This window comes from Anopheles marshallii, chromosome 3 (assembly GCF_943734725.1).
Source record: "Anopheles marshallii chromosome 3, idAnoMarsDA_429_01, whole genome shotgun sequence".
NCBI classification, from domain to species: Eukaryota; Metazoa; Arthropoda; class Insecta; order Diptera; family Culicidae; genus Anopheles; species Anopheles marshallii.
In genome coordinates this window covers 84,335,197-84,348,813 of record NC_071327.1, presented here as the reverse complement: position 1 = coordinate 84,348,813, position 13,617 = coordinate 84,335,197, and positions in this window count along the sequence as shown.

Genomic DNA, 13,617 nt, shown 5'->3' with positions numbered 1-13,617 from the left:
TAATCGTATGCAGGTGTACTGTCAACTTGTATCGAACCTCCCACACAAACACGACAGAAAACAAACCAGTTTGGTTTTGTCTGGGATGTCTGATTCCCACTTCGAAAATATGTATACCTTAGGAATCCGTTTAGAACAAGCACAGTGGACGTAGCCCATACAAATAAAAGTAAAATAAATAAATATAGGATGTCATGTTTCCATTTTTTCGCTCACAAAATCGTTTTATATCAAACTAAAGTTGATATTACACATAGTTTTGGACATATTTGGTAATTTAACAATGTTTTATTAATTATTGTAGAATGAAAACGAAGAACCAATCATGTATAATCATGTATACCCATACCCATCATTTGAGTAGTATTGGTGTTAAAATAGTATTTTTTACTGTAATATGATGTTTTCTCATGGGTCGAACTTGTTCCTTTCATTTGTAGAATGTCATAGTCATGCAAACAAACTTTGAAAAAATATTCCTCCGGAAGTACGGAGTTTTAGGATCACATTTTTTGGTTTTCTTTACGTGTATGCATCCTCTTTAGTACAAAAATACTGGGGGTACCAATATCTAAAAAATAAAAAATTAAAATGATCCCATTCGCTGTCCACTGTGGACTGTTTGATACAGCGACAGTTCGGCACGACTGTTGACAGTGCACCTTTAGAACATTGTCGTGTTTGCTGTGTTTGTTTGGCGCTTCGTAGCGCGATGCCATACGGATTTTGAATCAAGGTTAGTACAAAAGAACCGAGTCAGCAAAACAATCTGCAGGAATCCAGAATAGAAATAGATTTTGACAATTTCTTCGTTTCAAAACACGACAAAAAGGAACACAAATGTGGTGCAAATTTGATACAAAACGAAAACAGATTAAAATGAAGAAACATCTAACCTGAGAACGGTGTCAGCTAATATGACCGATACAATCTCACCGTGCATCACTATCGCTCTCTTGAAAGAGAGTAGCATAGCAAAAGAGAGAAGAAAAAAACACAAATGGAGTTATTGTTTGTTTCGGCAGGTGTATAAAATTATTAGCGAGCGCTTTACTTCAGCTGAACTTGAATAACGTGAAGTGTAAAAGCATTTAAAAGTGTGTCAAGCGTGTCGAGAACTTTAAACAGTTCGGATCTAATCAAAAACCAAATGTGGGTGTGCTGGTGTAAGCAGTCGAGCAGCTAAAGTGAGCAGGTTGCGGATGCGGTGCGCGTGAGATTGCGTGTTCTAGCACAAATTCCGTAGTCATATTATGTGTTCTTAATGATACAGTGTACATTTAGGAATAGCTAATAGTGCAGCATCATGATATAGTGCAGCATAGTGCAATAGAGTCGCATTAAAGTTTGATCCTAAATATTCTTTTTCTGTGATTATGTAAAGATAACTGAGCAGCAAAAGCAAGTGCTTAGTGGTTGAACGCGCCCTATATCTGGTGTGTTATGCAAATTAGAGAAAGGTGGTGAAAATTTTCTAATAGTTATAGAATGTGTAAAGAAAATATGGTTTGTGTCATACAATGCGTCCAAAAGGCATTTATTTATTGATCCGTTAGAATGAATAGTTTGGGGAAAAAGTGTTTTTCCATGAGTAGTGCGTGAGTTCATGTGTGCTATCTCAAAGGCATTGATGGGAAATGGCAATCGTTTGTTTGTTCTATGAGTGACGTCGTATATAGAGTGCAATACAGTGCATACAAGTGATAGAAGAGCAGATTGACTATGGCGGCAGGTACACCTAGTTCGATCGAGGTCCAAATCGATAATTTTTTAGAGCAATTCAAACGCAGCGCCTCGAAAGCTATGGATGGTGACTGGTCATCGTCATCTACGGTCACGACACCGCAGTCGGCCTGTTCTTCCGGCTCAAGGCTAAAAATCATCTCCGGCGACCAACTTACGCACGAAGGTAAACTATGCGGACTATTCTTATGTTATCAGATTCAGTATTGCGGTAGTACGAGTGTTTTATTTCGGATACCCGGTGTGTTCGTTCTAATGGGAATATTGGAATGTTATGGAAGAATTATGATTATAGTCAAATAGCCTAGCCCGTAATACTCTAGTTATCAGTTCCTTTGATACCTCTCAAAGAATTTAGAAATTTATTAAGAATTATATTATAAATTTATCATTAAATACGTTCAGCTTTAAGTAATTGCAAATTTAAAAATATATAAATATAAAATATTTACCTGTATGTACTATGTGGCTTAAATTAAGGTGCATGCTTCATTATTACACGAAACCCATAGGACGTAACGAACGTTACACGCTTGGAAGGGCTCGTGAAGCATAGTTCTGTAGATTGGTATGTGATCACTTCCGTTAAAAAGCAATGCTCTACTGCATATTACATTCCTTCTCTATCGTGGAATTGTTGGAATAAGATGTAATAACACGATAAGATAGACTGTAAAGCAGAAAAAAAGATTCTTTTCCATATCATCCCCAAAGGAGACCGCTTGATAAGGTTTGTTTGGTTGATACTGGAAGATATGTAATCCTAAAAGTTACTATTAGGGTTGTTCACAAACGACCAGTTTCAGCAGTTCGAGTACCAAGATATCAGAACATAGACCCAGGAGGTGACACGAATTTGTACTTATTCCCCCACCGTTGTTATAGTTGTTCCTTTTTCGCACGTTATCGAAAATCATGATAGGAGATTTCTTGCTATTGGTTATCCATGTGACATCATTATCAAACCGAGGAGAAGGGTGATCGCATTTTAGAGTAACATTGCTACGAAAATCTTGTATCTCTTTCAATTTAATCGGTTCAATTCACAACGATACAAGCGCAAAAGGAACATATGTATGGAACAGGAGAATGGAGAACAGTGGATTACTTCGGCGGTCTATGAGCTGATATCTTGGTATAGGAAATATTTTTTTATGGCCATTTATGATTAACTTCACCTCCGATGACGAAGGCTTTAATGAATGGGAAGAGAGATAAGAATAACATTTAATGGTATGATGTGATTAATTACGTTAAAAACTAATTAGGAATAGATATTCGTAACTCGTTATCGTATTCGAATGCAAACACGGGATATTGATTACTGTTCGTATTACATTTACAATGGTTTTATATTTTAGAAAACAGCAATTTCCCTAACAATGGAAGTGCCAGCAGCAACGCATCTTCATACCATTCAGCCCATCAAAATCATCAGTATACTAACTATCAGAATGCTATTCAACATCAATCATCGGTGACATCTAATACATCCGTGCAGACTGTGTTAAACCAAAGTTTACAGAATTCTACCAACATTAATAAATTAATCGAAAACGTGTGCCAAAATGGGAACCACTTTAACTTTAACACGTTTGGCAGCTGTAGCTCGTTGATCACGACTAATGGGCACGCATCTTCGAATGGATCGATCATAAGAGATAACATGAATTCGGCAGTGAGCGTCAGTTCTGCGGAGGAACCGCTGAGCGTAGGAGATGTGGCAGATCTTCTACATCCTCAATATGCCATCATTACTGGTAAGAATACCCGCTTCCATGTCGATCGGACCGATCGCACGGAAATGGCTCTTCGCTCTTGTAATGTGTTGAATTTCTATTTAAGGTGGACGTTCGAAGGACGGTTGCCCATTGATAACGTTTCCGGATTATAATAACTTTCAAAATCTCACTGATCTCGAGTACCAAAAGTTGATGCTTTACCTAACATCCGTACCTTCCCTATCCGAGGCAGATATGGGGTTCAACTTGGTCATAGATCGTCGCAAAGATCGATGGGCTGCGGTGAAGGCAATCTTGCTGAAGATATCGATTTACTTTCCTGCGATAGTGCATTTCGTGTTCGTGATTCGTCCTGCAGGCTTTTTACAGAAAGCTATTTCAGAAGTCAGCAATAAGTTTTTCAAGGATGAGTTTCGCTTCCGCGTTATAGTCTGCGCAACACTAGAAGAATTGTATGAATATATTTGCCGCAGTCAGCTCACGGTAGAGTTGGGCGGTGAGCTGGCATATTCGCATCATGAGTGGATACAGCAGCGTATATCGTTGGAAAAGTTTTCCGGCCTGACCAACATTATATCAGGTAATTTGGATGCGTTCATGAAATCCATTCACGACATGGAATTCCCAAACTCTGTAGAAGCAACAGAACAATTGATTAACGATCAAGGCGAGCAGTACGAAAAGCTGAAGGTAAGTGACAGATTGCTGTCTAACGAATGGATGTATTGAAACATTTGCATTGGCATTTGCTTTGTAGGAAGACATACTTTCTGCTGGACAGCATGGTGAAGTTCTGTTAGAGGAAATGAAGAGCAAAAAGGAGTATGATCGAGAAACGGTAGAACGCTTTGGAAATATAAGTTCTATAGAAAGGTAAGCGATGGTTTGATTAAATACTTCGACTGAAATACAAAAAAAAATTGTTCAAGATTGTTAAGACTGCTTCTTGTTTGTTCGATAGTTAACGATCAGTTTTAGTGGATTTATTTACTGGGAAATGTAGTAACTTACTCGTTAATCTCAAATGTGTCATATTTGACCTATTACCTATTACGGGGCCAAATTTGTAAAACGCTATTTTTATTAAATAGCTAGTGTTCTTAGTTTAAACTATAACTTTGTTTGATTGTTCTTAAAATAACATATACGTGTAACTTTTTTTGTAACAATCAATGTAAAAACTCATTTTTTTTAGAAATTCTAAGCGGTTTTAATAGTACTTTAAAAAAAAACTTTTACAAACAAAACTTGTATTGTAGCATTTAAGATAAAAGTAAGAAAACAATTTACCTTGCACTGGTTATTTTATACATACAACGTCAATGGGTTAAGATGTTGCATGAAGCAACTGTATATCATACATTTGGTACTTGCAAATTGCATAAAGCATATCGTGAGAATTAATACTGCACTTTTCTGTTGTAATTATGATATTTTTTTTATTTGTCAATTTATCGCACAATTTCATAGTGTGAAAGCATAATGCATTGCGGTGTTATTCTTTCTACTATTTGTGGTCGTGTTTCGCTGATTAATCGTCAATTGATGTAACTACCTTGTGGATTATGTTTGCCTTCTTTGAAGGGACGAATGATGTTTTAATACTAAAAGTATCGATGTCGGTATTGATAGTACATTCTTACTCAGGAATATCCCTGTAGTTCATTAGACCGAGCGATTAGTATTGCGTGTCATATCAAGTTTATCATTGTTGAAGGTAATAATTTTGAAGAATCATTCCTTTATCTATTTTGTTGATATTAATGTAACGATATCCATGCACAATTTTCCCATATTTGTCGTATCATAGAGATTAGGTAGAGAATGCACATTCGTTCATAATCTACACTATATAATTTTTGACCATATTCATACTACATAGACATCTCATCATCTATATTTATATCCCATACGCTTACGCCTTTATGCTTCCGTGTTCATATGATCTTCGGTTACTTACGGTAACATGTAAAATGAAACATAATGAGACCATTGCTTTTCGTGAATGATATGGCATGTTGAATATTTACTTATGGAACGTTTAACGAAAACCAAAACATAAAACATCCAGTGCAAGGAATTATTTAAATATCAATACGCATCATTTTGATGACAGTCGCGATTGTCACAGACTTTTGGTACAACTGGAGGAAACCGAGCGACAATTCGAAGACTTCTGGACGGTGCACTTGTCACGATTGAAAAAATGTCTCGAACTTCGACGCTTTGAGCAAGATTTTCGCGAGCTACAGGTGAGATAATGAATCGTCCTAGACCGAGCATGAAAATGTGTATACTTAGCTATGTTACATTCACTTTCTCATTACATGGTATAAAGAATAATTTCGATCGTCATTTAAAAACGGTATCCGATATGACCGAAATTGGAGAAACAGTCACAAGAATGGATCAACTGCTAAAAGAGACCAAAGAGTTCCAATTAAACTGTAATGTAGATGTAGAGCGTGCCCAGCATGTCATCAGTACAGGCCAACGGATAATAGGAACTAAGGGTTGTATAAGTTCTTGCCCAAAGGAAATGGTTCAACCAAAGTGTGATGAGTTAAGCCGCGTTTGTGGGCTCATTCACAACCGTATATCGAAACGGATCGACACTCTAGCCAAAGCACGCGAATTGATGGAACGGGTTGAAAAGGTAGACGAAAGTATGCTGCTTTTATGATTTGGATTACTAATTTGGATTTTTTGTAGGCAAACAAATGGTGCACACGAGGCATCGAGTTATTAGCGACGCAACGAATAGAAAAATGTTCAGTGTCCGTTGAAATTGCTGAACAGAGCCTGCAAGAGATTCAGGACTTTCTTGCATCCGCAGCTGAGTTTAAGTTGTCTAGTCCAAAGGAAATAAAACTAGAAATTCAAGAAAATACTACGCTCGAAACTAAGGCGTTAGTATCACAGGTATGTAAAATTTAAAGCTTTTTTTAGAATAGTTGTAATGTTGTATCAAATATATTAATTATAACAATTATAATTATAATTATTAATTGCTGAAATATTATAAGAAATTCAAAGTTATAATATTTTTATAACATTTCACTTTTTTATTATTTTACTTTACTTATCTTACATTGCCTTACATAACAGGTGCTACAGCGTATAGATGATGTCCAATTAATGTGTGATAAACGCATGATTACACTGAAGAAGCTGACATTGAAGCCACCGCGTCCAGTACAAACCGTTACGCCAGAGCCAGCAGTACCGCTGCAGCCTCCGGGTGGTGCACCTCATCCTTTGTTTCGTACACGGCGATCGTACAGCAAGGTAATTGTGGCATTCTTTCTTCTGAAAAACATACTCGAACATTTCATGTACTTTGGGCAGCATTTTTCATCAAACAAGTGAATTTGTAACGGCGAAAAAATATCACAATATTTATCACAGCTAATTGTTACTTTACATTCGACAAACGAAAACTATAACGAAATTTGTATGGTGTACGTATGGCCTGTTTTAAAATTGTACTTAATAGGTCACTTATGTTATGCTACTAGCAGTGAAACGGGTGTTCTAATTTCCCAATGGTCTCATGACACGATTTGATATTCCGGTTCAGGACTTTAGGAGAAATGTTATAACATTGCTCTCCTAGGAAATTGCATCATAATACCTTAAACCTGTTTTCTGCGCGACCGATTACGCTCACGGCCGGAAAAATGCAGCATAAGATCAACTCATATCGGAGGCTGGCGAGCATCGCTTGGTAGTTGATGGCAATCCAAGTTCACTTGAATAAGGTCGAGGCCTTTACGTTACGATGCATCTGCACTTACAGGTTGCGTATTTTTTTTACCTCGCTTCTTTACATCTCTACAGAGTGAGAGAGAGGAAGAATCGTTCAATGAGGATAACAATCGAGGACGAAGAAGTAGAGAAAGGTAAATGAGGAAGAAAAAGGTGTACTAGAAAGTAGAAGGGATGGACGCATCATAGCTGCATCCAGACGGCCCTGGCAATAAAGATTACGGGGCTACATACTGTTACTACACACCATGCAGCAAACCGGAATCGGTTTGACTCGTCGCTCAATGGCTAGTGCAGTCATATAACAGCCTGCTGACCTAAATATGGACAGGCCGTAATAAAGATGCTCAGCATCCTCACGACCCATATAATATTCCGTACAGAACCTGTTATTAGTTGGTGGTTTGTTCTAAATTGATGGCAAGACTTTCCTTAGAAACGAAACTTTCTCCCTAACTTGTGTGACAGATTCAGGTAAACGTATATCTATAAAAATAAAAACTGGTTCAAGTGATAGCCGGCAATGATTAAGAAATAAATTTAATGGTTTTGCTGCAGCCTTTCTTGTGGTTCTTTTCAAAATAATGATGAGGTGACTAGTTTCGGCTCAGAATAAAAAGATTTGATTAAAGGAAATGACGATGGACCATAACGAAATTCGCTCTATGGAAATGCAAAGCAACACAATCCTTGTAAAAAATTCCAAAGCATTTCGTCCAATTCCATTCGCATGCTCGCACGTTCAATAAACTCAAACAAGCCGATTACGTTACATGCGATCCCCGTTTGACGATTCGTTGTATGCGCGTTGTTTGCAATGTACGTTACAAGCGCACTGATTGAATTGAAAAGATCGACGACCTGTATCTACATCGTTTTATCGTTAAACATTTTATAGGAAGAGATTTCACGGCAACTTTAGTGATGAAGGCGAACAAAAGGGAGCGTTTTGTTTATAGTAACTTATTGAGCAAACACTTTTCAAACTTCAAACATCTAAACTATTGTTTGGGAGAAATAGTTGAGGTCAGTTCACATAAATCTACTGCTGTATGCAGCATCTTTTTTGTATTATCCAATAAACTTGTTTGGTTGGTTATGTTGTTGATTGGTTAATAGGCGGGCTTTGAGCAGTGGAAGCTCATTCATCTCCATCTAATAAGCATATATTGTGCACGAACATTTCGCATATGGTTCAGCAACAAGATTGATTAAATACGAACAATAACGAGAATAAATGTATGATTGCGAGTTTGAACTAGTCGATCACGTAACATTGTTTTTAGTCTGAACTTTTAGACCATTTTCTCAACAAAATGATGCGAACCTGGTGCGTTACTGTGGCAGTACGTCGATTCGCATGAGATTGGCAATAAACACCCTGGGTAAAGAGACCCAAGAGTTTTCCGATTTCAGCAACTATTATATCTATACAACAACAACAAAAAAACAGGTTCAAATTAAATGTTCAATATTAGTAGACGTAGACAAACATAATAAGAAGATACTGTACTTTAAAAACATATCGTGAGATATGTGCGTATATTAATCAAGATGAAAGACTGAGTAATTGGCTGTGAGGTTCGTCGCTTGGGCGTGGGTAACTTGTCAGATCATGGGTAGTTGTCTCATTGTTTAAAACTGTTGCACACAATGCTGTGCCGTCATAATTGCATACGTCCTGAAAAGTTCTCTTTCAATCGCACCCATCAGCTATATTAGCTCAGTTCAAAGCCCTACTTATTACTTTCAATACGGGTTTTCTTGTGTTATTTGTCTCCTCATGTGGTGTATTGTACATATCAATACAATATTTATTTATTAACGTAATTGGAACGGGAAAATCGACTGACAAATTGTTGCCACATTAAATACAAATAGGCGGAATTCCGATGAACACACCAATGGTTTGATTTATGCAATTAATTGCTTTACTTCCTGGGCAAATGTTGTAAATGGTCAAAGTGAACGAGTGTCCTTACGTGCGTTGTTTACTTTTTAGTGGTTTTTGTTGGTAAAAATACATCCATAACTGTAAAAAACCTCGTCATAAATATTAATTTTTCAAGTTTTTCATTCTTGTTGGCTTGATGGTATCTTCAATACTGAATGAAGTTTATCGTATACGGATGATCGGACGCAGCAGCGTTCGAGCTGAAATGCCAAGCCAGCTTTTGAGTGACACCATTTATTGTTCCTCGGGCAACGAGACAATGGCTTTGCTCGTAGGAAAAATCGAAAACATAATGCATTATTACACTCTTTCTCCAGGTGGTTGGCTGGCTGTGTGGTGCCACCTGCACCTGGGGGGGAAAATATGGGATCGGATCTGTTGTCTTTTGCTATGATTTGGTCGTTATCTGTGTAGAGGGGCTAGTGAAAAGCACGTCGACCTTTCGTTGTGGTACGGTTGGGAAACAATGTCATCAGTTCGAAACAAACCGACAACAAGAGACGTAACAAATGAAGTGAAAATGACGTGTACCGATGGCGCAAGGCATCAAGCGTAGAAATAATAGCTACCTACTTTATAGAAGTTTGACTAATTCCCGTATTTGAAACACGTTCCCTTTGTTTCGCCGATAAATCCAGTTGCTACTAGCGTTGGCGCAATAAATTGGCCATGCACTCTCCAGTCACTGTTTGAAAATCCTTGCATACAAAGATTTTCACTCTCAATACATTTCTGCGCGTTGATTACCCTTACTATCGAAGGAATTCTTCATAATATTTAGTATGACGATAAAATTCAACCCAATAAACCTTGGGTGGGCTGTTTTCCTCAACTTTTGTATTACATAAAACAAATAATTTCATGTTTATATAAACAAAATCCCACTCGATCGATCGATTTGCATTCACGTTTTCGTGTTTCCGATGATCTCTGGTACGAACGCCAGTAATGTAATGGTGCCGAAACTAAGCATTTTTGTCTCACTTAGCTCACTTAGCTTATTGCAAAGAGCTTAATGCTGGAACTTGACCAAAGTGGAAACAAAAACACCAACTATGAGGTGCGCAGAGAAATGCGGGTTAATTGAGGAAGTATGTTTTGCTTCGGCTACTCTACGGTTGTGCTGTGAGTTGCTGCAGTAGCGGTACTTTACTGGACAGTGTAGGTCAAGAGTAGTTTTCAACGGTAGCGACTGCAGCCCGATTTTGACAAATATTTCAGCGGGAAAACAGCAATCAGGGCAAGAAATCAATTGAATTCTTGTGTTATCCTTGTCAACATAAGGGCGAAAACAATTGAAAAGACAAAACCAATTATACTGTATCTTTAACGCGTTCTTTTACACGTATTTAGCCGCTTTTCGAGTTCGATCCATTTGGGTTTGTACTGTTTTTTGGGACTCTGTGTTAAAATAAATACGCTAAGTAGCCGTTTGCTTGACTAGCAAAGTTCATGGAAATAGATAAAGCTGCAATTAACAATGATACAATACATTTCCACAAATCGATATCCCATACGATACTCAAAAAATAGTACGATGGAAGATATCGTTAATACTATAACTTGACTAATTTTCCTAGAATTGAAAACAAACATTTTCATCCGTTATACGAGGTCAAAATCTCTATTCCGTGAACTGAACGGCGACGAAAATACCCCGTCGATGCTTCACTCTCCAGTGCGTTCCAAAACTGGGAGAGCTTGATCCGCGATCGCGAGTGCGTGAACCAGCGCGCTTGCGACGTTAAGAGAGCTTAATGAAAGGTTGCTCCAGCGTTTCTCTTCTGCGATCGTAAGCTACGAAGTTCGCATTCCGTGGTATGTTGCTTTCCTCAGTCGCAGTTCATACATCTACTGAGACGCATACCGTAGTGGTTGGACGTGAGTGTGGTACCGTCTCGATCGAGTAGCTTCGTAGTGCTTTTATTTCAAAAACTTAACATAGTACATCAATTTTGTGACATAGTGTATGATCACCGTGAGTGGAATACAATGTGACATGTTTTTGTGGTACATAGCGAAGTTTACTAAACTACTAATCAGTGGATTTGTGTATGGGTTGTGGAACGCCATACTGCTGATTACTATGTGAGAATATGTGACCAAAGCAGATCGCGTTCGGTTCGTGTGTTGCTGCAAGCTAACGTGTACTGTGATAAATTTGAAATATGATGATAGAGCAGACATAAAAAAGAGCGAATAAAAAAAGCATTACGATTAGCCTTGGTGTTTGCATTGTGGGCAACAAATACTGTGGAGTGTGTGCAATTTGGAAATATGTAATCGACCTTCAAACTTTCTCTAGTTTACTCAAATAATTCTCTACTGTTCAAATCTCATATTTGTGAAATGAACGAGAGCTCTCGATTGTGTCCATTTTGTTGTTGAAGCGGTCGAAATCCGCGTAACGGAATATATATATATATAATATTTAATACCGGAATGTGTTAAAGTAATGAAAACGTGTTGTGTAAAATAATAACGTTCGTGGAACAAGTGTATATTGGTTTGCTGAAATCGGAATCTGGAAGAAGTTTAGAAAATACAAACGATTTGTATGACGCAGTATACGTAGTGGATGTAAACAGTGTTAAAGGATGTTGTGCTGTTTTACATCTTTAGTGTTGTGTATATGTCGAATTACGAAGTTACATAATGAAAACAACAAAATTCCAGCATATTTGCGAAGAATATAAAATTTGTATTATATTTTCTTTCATATTCAAAAAGCATTATGCAAACTATTTGTTGAACTCCTTTATATCATTTTGTGTATGATGAACCAGTGACTTTGAAAAATTGAACCAAAGCTGTTGCATTAATGTGAAGGTAGCAACGCGTACACATTGCTGCACTCTCATAAATCAGCTCAAAACCGCTCCTAGTGGGGACGGAATCATTTGTGATGTCAGGGCACAGATAGTAATTCAAATTTTGGAAATAGTTGTATAACATGGCATTGTCCATTGATGGATGATCTGTAGCGGCTGGCTAAAGGTCATTCGGGCTGGTGAAAAGACAAAGTATATCCAGTCCAAAAAATATTACTTGACAAGGTGGCAGCGATCAACATTCCAACAAGTTGAAGCTGTAGACCCCTGCTCTGATCAGCAAGACAATGTATTTGGCTTTGAGTTCGAATATTGCCCCGGGAAGCCGTTCAATAAAGAAAGACAAAGTATGGAAAGAGTTGTTGGTGTGTGTTTTTTCTTTTTTACTTTGGCTTGGGATAATGGTTATGAATAAGCACATGCCATTTGTTTTCAAGTGTTTGTTTTCTTCGTTTCTCCCAGAATTACGCCGAAGGAATGCTTTTTTTTCGTAAAGAAAGAGGAAAGCATTACGGCGTGGGAGTATTTCGGATGACGTTTATTATATTGTTACGTTGATGGTGCCGACGAGCCATCCACAATGCGTTTCGTTGACTTTCATTGTTGAGGGCTTCAGCCCGATGATGGTTACGGCCAGTGGCGGATCTAACGGTGGGCGGAGTAGGCGGCCGCCTAGGGCCCCGCCGTGCAAGGGGCCCCGGAAAAAACTGTTTAGTAGGAAAAGTGCATAAAGTTACACTGGTTACGGCTGCTTTCATATTCGCAGATTTTCACTTTTAAGCAACGCAACATTTTCCATTTCAATCCTTCAGTTACACGTGACAATTTCACGATCAGTCGAAATATCTCGGATGATTTGCTATGATTGTTCTATGTCAAGTGGCATGTCACTTTCATGTCCGGGGTGCAAGCTATTCCAATACGTTTGAAATGGGTAACCATAGACCAATCCAAGATTCGAACCCGCTTATCATTTTAATGATTTCCGGGCCATTTGCCAAAAATTGTTTGCAACAACGCAAATTGTGCATTGCATCAGAAATGGACGGTAGAGACGGTTGTCGGTTGTGTGGATAAGCAAAAACTTAAACCTGAAGACGTAAGCGAAGGCGTACAATGCGTGGCTCCCATCAAAATGCTTCTGCATCATATGTAAATTGTCCTCGCATACAGAAAGAGTTTCATCTTCAATCACACCAACGATCATCATGGATCGCAAGATTTTGGCTGTTGTTTCGCTAATGGAAAGATGATTGTTTTTACTTACGTAACGAACCCCCGGAGCGACCGATCGGTGCGCCAAATGCAGACAAAGTTTCACGAAATTTGTACGCCGGGCTTATGCATAATCCGACCGCGCGCACACTGCATCATGTGCCGCCGCCTGTGCGCATTGGCTCATCTTTTCTCCGTGCAATTTGCGCGGGTACTTTCTGTATTGAAATGAATGAAAATCACAGCTTCAAGACACAAGAGTGGTTAATTGTGGTTTTCCTGGTCCAGCAATTTGTTATGCGGTACCTCTCTACTGTGCTGCTATGGCTCGTTTCTCATATACACCCGGAGTAATCGATTGATG